This window comes from Sinocyclocheilus grahami, unplaced genomic scaffold, assembly GCF_001515645.1.
Source record: "Sinocyclocheilus grahami isolate Dianchi unplaced genomic scaffold, SAMN03320097.WGS_v1.1 scaffold161.1, whole genome shotgun sequence".
In the NCBI taxonomy this organism is placed as follows: Eukaryota; Metazoa; Chordata; class Actinopteri; order Cypriniformes; family Cyprinidae; genus Sinocyclocheilus; species Sinocyclocheilus grahami.
In genome coordinates, this window is record NW_015505340.1 from 22,070 (window position 1) to 28,800 (window position 6,731).

The following is a 6,731-nucleotide window of genomic DNA, read 5'->3' on the forward strand; positions in this document are numbered from 1 at the left end:
ACCACGCCATCCCTGATTCGTCGGCTGTTGAGGAAGGTTACTGGCTGGTGACAGGTTTCAATGATAACCTTCTGAGCGCCAATGTAGTTGGAGAAACGCTGGATGGCCCATTTAGTGCAAAGCAATGCTGAGTATTTGCATTCTGGGGGAAGTAGCATTTTGCTGGCATAAGCGACCACTCGCTTGTCTTGGAGCTGGTACAGGCCTGCGCTGAGGCAATGGTTGGAGAATCCAGCATCCAGATAGAATTCCTTTCCTGGGTCTGGGTAGGCCAGGCATGGGGCATAGCACAGGCATAGTTTGAGCTCACTCATAGCTGTGTCCTGGGCTTCCGACCAAACGAAGGGTTCGTCCTTTCTCAGGAGGGAGGTTAGTGGTCGTGCGATGTCAGTGTAGTTTTCAATAAACTGTCTTTAATAATTGCACACTCCCAGAAAGCTTCGTAGCTCAGAAATTTTAGTGGGTGTATTTATGTTTTGGATTGCTTGGGTGCGACTGGACTGTGGTTCGATGCCGTCTCGTCCGACGAGCAGGCCGACATAGTTCACTTTGGTTTTGCACCATTGTCCTTTGTGGAGGGCGATCTTTGCTCCTGCTGTTGTCAGCTGGTTCAGGATGTGACCGATTTCTTTGAGGTGGTCTGCCACATTTGAGCTTTTCAAAAGAACATCATTCACGTAAACGAGGTTCCCTCTGGTTCTGGCATCAGGACATGCTTTGTTCAGGAAGATGTTGAATTCAGCTGGTGAGTTGGCATAGCCAAAGGGGCACCGTGTGAAGCTGTATTGTCGATTGCCAAAGGTGAATGCCAGCTTGGGTTGGTCATCAGGGTGGACTGGGATTGTCCAAAATCGCGAGGCGATGTCCAATGTGGAAATGATCGTTGAGCCTTTGATTTTGGGTCATAGTCATAGGCCATCGCGATAAGGGTATTTGCTGGTTTAATTTGCGATAGTCAATGGTGGGCCGCCATTTGCCATTGGGCTTTAGAACTGGCCATATCGGGGCAGAGTACGTGCTGTTACAGGGGCAAGGCAAGGCAAGGCAAGTTTATTTGTATAGCACATTTCATACACAATGGTGATTCAAAGTGCTTTACATAAAATAAAATAAAAACAATAATCACAACAATAAAACAAGGAATTTAAAAACTTTGAAAATTATATAAAAAAATTTGATTTAAGAGGTTTAAAATGAATTTAAGAAAACGATTATACATATAATATAGTGCAATCAGTTCGGACATCGCACAGTGCTCATTCAATAAATGCACAGCTAAACAGATGAGTTTTGAGTCTGCATTTAAATGTGACTAATGTTTTAGCACATCTGATCTCTTCTGGAAGCTGATTCCAACTGCGGGTGGCATAATAACTAAAAGCACATTCCCCTTGTTTTGTGTGAACCCTTGGTATTTCTAACTGACTCGATCCTAATGATCTGAGTGGTCTGTTAGGTTTATATTCAGTGAGCATATCTGCTATATATTTAGGTCCTAGGCCATTGAGTGATTTATAAACAAGTAAAAGTACTTTAAAATCAATCCTAAATATAACTGGAAGCCAGTGTAAGGACCTGAGGACTGGTGTAATATGCTCAGATTTTCTGGTTCTAGTCAGAATCCTGGCAGCAGCGTTCTGGATGAGCTGCAGCTGTCTAATGGTCTTCTTGGGAAGGCCGGTAATGAAACATTACAATAGTCCGCCCTGCTGGTGATAAAGGTATGAACAAGTTTCTCCAAGTCTTGACTGGAAACAAAACCTCTAATTCTTGCAATGTTTTTGAGATGATAGTATGCTGATTTAGTTACAGCTTTGACATGACTACTGAAACTAAGGTCTGTCTCCAGAATCACACCAAGATTCCTGACTTGATTTTTAGTTGTTAGACCCCTAGAGTCAAGGTATGCATTCACCTTGAGAACTTCATCTTTGTTTCCAAATGCAATGACTTCGGTTTTTTCTTTGTTTAACTGAAGAAAGTTCTCGCACATCCAACTGTTAATTTCATCAATGCATTGGCAGAGGGAGTCAATGGGGCTGTAGTCATTTGGAGATAAGGCTAGGTAAATCTGGGTATCATCTGCATAGCTGTGATAGGCGATTTGGTTCTTTCTCATTATTTGACTTAGTGGGAGCATATACAGGCTAAACAAGAGCGGTGCAAGTTGTTGAACAACACATACACAGCATGAGATGACACTTCAATGAGAGGTGTGGCTTCCAAGGTCAGTCCTAGTCTTAGGCAGGTCCTGGAAGATTGGAAGAGGCCTAGTTTACTGTCGAGAGAGGGGCCAGGTCGCATGTTGAGGCGGACGCTGACACTCTCTGTAGACAGGTATTGTAAATTCTGGCTCTCTGATCATGGCGCATGCATCTGGCATTGTTTGACCAGCTCGAAGGTTCTTGAGGTTGACTGCAGTGGTCAGTTGGTGCGACAGGGGAGCCCATATGACGTCGTTCACGATGTCCACACAGGCATTGAGCCAGACCATGATGTCTTCTCCAATATATATTTCATGAGGTAGGTTGGGGACGACGAGAAAGTAGTGACTCAGGTGTCTGTTGTTCCATCGTATGTCCACAGCACAGATGATCTTGCATCAGACACTGATATATCGTGGACATTTATGGCAGTCATGATTAGAAGGGGGCCTGAGTCTGAGTCAGGCGCCTGCATTGAGCAGAGGAAAGGGTCCAGGTTCTTGCTGCTTGGAGTTGAGGTTGGCCCTGGCCCTGACTTTGACATTGCATCATCGGTCAGTGAATGGGCGGCAGTGTCTGTGGCTTGACACTGCGACTCGTTGGGAGTCTACTGACTGGAAGAGCAGAGGCTCGCGGACTTGCGTCCATATCTTTAGGTGCTTGAAGTCTATTAAGGGTTCAAAGCGATTAAGCAGGTCTTTTCCAATAAGCAGTGGATACATGGTGAGTGTTGAGACGTATACTGGGTGAACGAGGTCCATTGGTCCCACAGTTAGGTGAATTTGGGCCATATGTTTTAGTTGTAGGCCCGTGTGGGAATATGTTTGAAGGCTCAGCTCGCAGCTTTGGAGTTTGAGGGGTCTGTTAGACCTCTTTGTTCTCTCTTGGACTTCTTCAAGGAGTTCGGTCGACATTAGGGTGATGTCGGCTCCTGTGTCGAGAAGAGCTTTGACTTTGATGTGGCGTTCGATGATGATGGAGAGGTAAAGCTTTCTTGCTATATCTTTCTCAATGAGGTCGCCCAGGAGTTGAGGGACTGGAGTTTGGGATGAGACAGTTAGGATGTCAGGACTGATCTGGTGTTCTTTGGAAGAGTGGCAGACGACCAAGACAGCACTTTCAGGAACTTGAGGGGTTTCGTCAGCAGGTGTTTGTTGGACGCTGCTGTGATCTGACGCATCAGGTGTTGGGTCAGTTTCTGACTGTTTTGCGGGTTGTTCAGGTAGGATTTCTTGTCCTTCTGAAGTTATGGAGGTTACAGTTCTCTGAGAGTGAGGTGAGGAAGTGCTGTTCTCTGTGGTCTGTTGGGTCAGGTGGTCACTGCCATCCTGTTCCGCTGCTAGTCAGGCTGACTCTGGTTTGTCTTTCTTTTCCCACTTCCGATCCTCCTCCTTGCATTGGAAGAACTCTTTCATAATCATTTTCATCAGTTCTTGTGAGTCGAAACACTGTGATGTCTTTTGTTCTGGTGTGGATTCAGTTTGATCTCGGTCAGCTTGGAATCTTTGCAAGTTCTTTCGTCGATTCCTTGGACTGCTTGCTCCAGGGTGTGTTTGTCGTTTTTCCTTGGAGGTTCTGTTGGATTCCCACAAGCCTTTTCCTCTTGAGTTTCCAAATGAGTTTGGCTGATTCCATGATCTGTCCCATTGATTCTCACGAGGTCTGGATTGGTCCCAAGCTATTTCCCAGTGACGTCCAGGTGAGTGTTGTCGTCCACGTGCTCCATCCCAGCGGTTGTTCCTCTGTTTAGGTCGGGTACCAGCGTGGGAGTCCCGTTCTCTGTTGGATGAGGGTGTGTTCCACTCTTTGTGTTGCGGCTTGGCATGGTCTTGATGTTGGGTGCCCTCTAGAGCCAGCTCCTGACTTTGAGTGTTGAAGTCAAGAACTGCTGTGGATTTGGCACCCTTTTCTGAGGCCATCTTTTGTTTGCCGTAGGCTTTATGCGCCAAGTCTCGCAACTGTTGAGCACTCATTGTTTGCGGACATGCAAGGACGCCAAGATGGTGGCTTACCCCAGGATGAAGGTTTCTCAGGAAGAGAGTTTTGAAGTTCAGATCATCTTCCATGTCCGGTTCGTTGCGAGTTCTGAAGTATGCTCGTTTGAGTCGGCTGTAGTAGGCTTGAGGAGATTCATGAAGACCTTGTTTCGTCTCCAGGGCAGCCACTAGTACTTGTTCTGATTCAGGGTCAGCGAATTCTTTAATGAGGGCTTCTTGGAGCAGGTGGTAATCAGTTTTTGTGTGAGCAGGCTGCCGGTCCAGGAAGCTGTGCACTTCAGGGCTGGATGTTGTTCGGAGCAAATAGAGTCTATCTTTGTCAGTGACATTGGGTCTCATTTCCAGATGGAAATCGACGTCTTGCAGATAAGCTTGGACATCCTGGCTACCTGGCACACTTGGGGTGAATTTGCCAATGTTTCTGGCGAGCTTGTCGAGATCTTTGAGGTCCAAGGTTTCTCAGGAAGAGAGTTTTGAAGTTCAGATCATCTTCCATGTCCGGTTCGTTGCGAGTTCTGAAGTATGCTCGTTTGAGTCGGCTGTAGTAGGCTTGAGGAGATTCATGAAGACCTTGTTTCGTCTCCAGGGCAGCCACTAGTACTTGTTCTGATTCAGGGTCAGCGAATTCTTTAATGAGGGCTTCTTGGAGCAGGTGGTAATCAGTTTTTGTGTGAGCAGGCTGCCGGTCCAGGAAGCTGTGCACTTCAGGGCTGGATGTTGTTCGGAGCAAATAGAGTCTATCTTTGTCAGTGACATTGGGTCTCATTTCCAGATGGAAATCGACGTCTTGCAGATAAGCTTGGACATCCTGGCTACCTGGCACACTTGGGGTGAATTTGCCAATGTTTCTGGCGAGCTTGTCGAGATCTTTGAGGTCCAAGCCATGCGATGATCTGTGGCTGGCTGGAGCAAGTTCTTTTAGCTTTGTCGTGAGGTAAAGTTCTTCAGAGGGAGCCGGTGAATGTTTCAGCACTGCCCCCTCCCCCTTTCGGACTTCTCTTTGATGTAGTCCAGCTGTTGTGTTAGGCAACTGATCTAATTTCTTGACTCATCCAGGTGAGTTTCGAGGGCTTTAATTCTGCGGTTCTTGTCTCTGAAGTCGGCCTTTGCCTTTTCCAGGAGCTGTTCTGCATATTGTAGTTTGCTGGAGTGATCAGCGTAGTCAGGCTTGCCTTGTTCCATCTCTTGGGTATTAGCTGCTAGGGTCTCTTTTAGCCTAGTGATCTCCTCCTCGGCGCCTTGTTCCATTTCATCAGGCCCTTCCTGTCGTTCCTGAGCCTCCAGTTCTAGCTGCTCGACGCGTCGTTGTGCGCGTGTTAGCTCCTGCTGGAGATGGGCGGCGTGCCTGTCGCTCAGCTTGAGGGTGGCGATGAGTGTGTGGCTTAAGGAGCCGGTGATCTTTGCTAATTCTTTGTGACTGTAGCTCTGACTTGGGTCTTGTTTCATGAGGTTTGCTATGTTGTCATCCAGCTGGTCCTGTGTCTGATGCCTCAGTGTTTCAGCAGCCTTAGGTAGGAGGCTGTCTGTTGCAACACTTAGCCAGGTCTCGAGGTCTTCCCAGTGGCCAACAGAGTCTGTAGTGCGAGACATGTTTTGGCGTGGTGAGGGAGACAGCCTAGGTGAGGGAGACAGTCTAGGACCTAGACTGACACAGACCTTGAAGAAGAGAAAACAAAACAAAACAAAACAAACAAGGCAAAACAGGGGTGTAAGTATGCAATGTCACATGTGTTTTGACAGTGAGTGTGTAAGGGACAGGTGAGTGTAGTTCTCGGCGACTGTGATTCTCTGGTGGGTGTGCTCCTAATTTGTAGTCTCTGTGGGGAAAATTAGTAAGCACACACACAGGTAGCACAGCTAGAGAACGGAGGGAGGAAAGAAAAATAACAAACAAACAGAGCAGAGAACAGGATATTAATTGGCTGCTTCCAATTTTCCTGTAAGAGAAACGTTTTTTTTTTTGTAAGGACAGGGAGTTATTGGTAAGATGAGAGGGAAGGATAAAACAACACAATACCTTCTCTTTTCCCTTTTGGTTAGGTTTGGATACGAGGACTGTGGTTGTTATTAAAATTCCTTTGGGTGAAGGGAAAATAATAAAAATGTCAGTATTGGTTTCTTAGATGTTAAGATTGACACCGTCCACCAATTAGATTGCTCTTAGATGCTTGTTCAAATTTTGGCGGATGCCGGTCGGTCCTCTAAGCTGGGTAGGGTTTCGCAAGAGAGTGAAGGTAAATGGAAGACAATTTTGAAATAACGTTCTTAAGTTTCATATACAGTGGGTACGGAAAGTATTCAGACCCCCTTACATTTTTCACTCTTTGTTATATTGCAGCCATTTGCTAAAATCATTTAAGTAAATTTTTACCGTCCCGCTAAACTGAGCTATCGGGGGAGAAGAGCCTTGGTGAGAGAGGTAAAGAAGAACCCAAAATCACTGTGGCTGAGCTCCAGAGATGCAGTCGGGAGATGGGAGAAAGTTGTAGAAAGTCAACCATCACTGCAGCCCTCCACCAGTCGGGGCTTT

The 6,731-nt window shown here is 46.5% G+C and overlaps 1 pseudogene; it reads right to left on the minus strand.

Moving 5' to 3' along the window:
* Nucleotides 1-3,547: 3,547 nt before the first annotated feature.
* LOC107592952 (uncharacterized) lies at nt 3,548-5,805 on the minus strand (annotated as a pseudogene).
* Between the last annotated feature and the right edge of the window lie 926 nt (nt 5,806-6,731).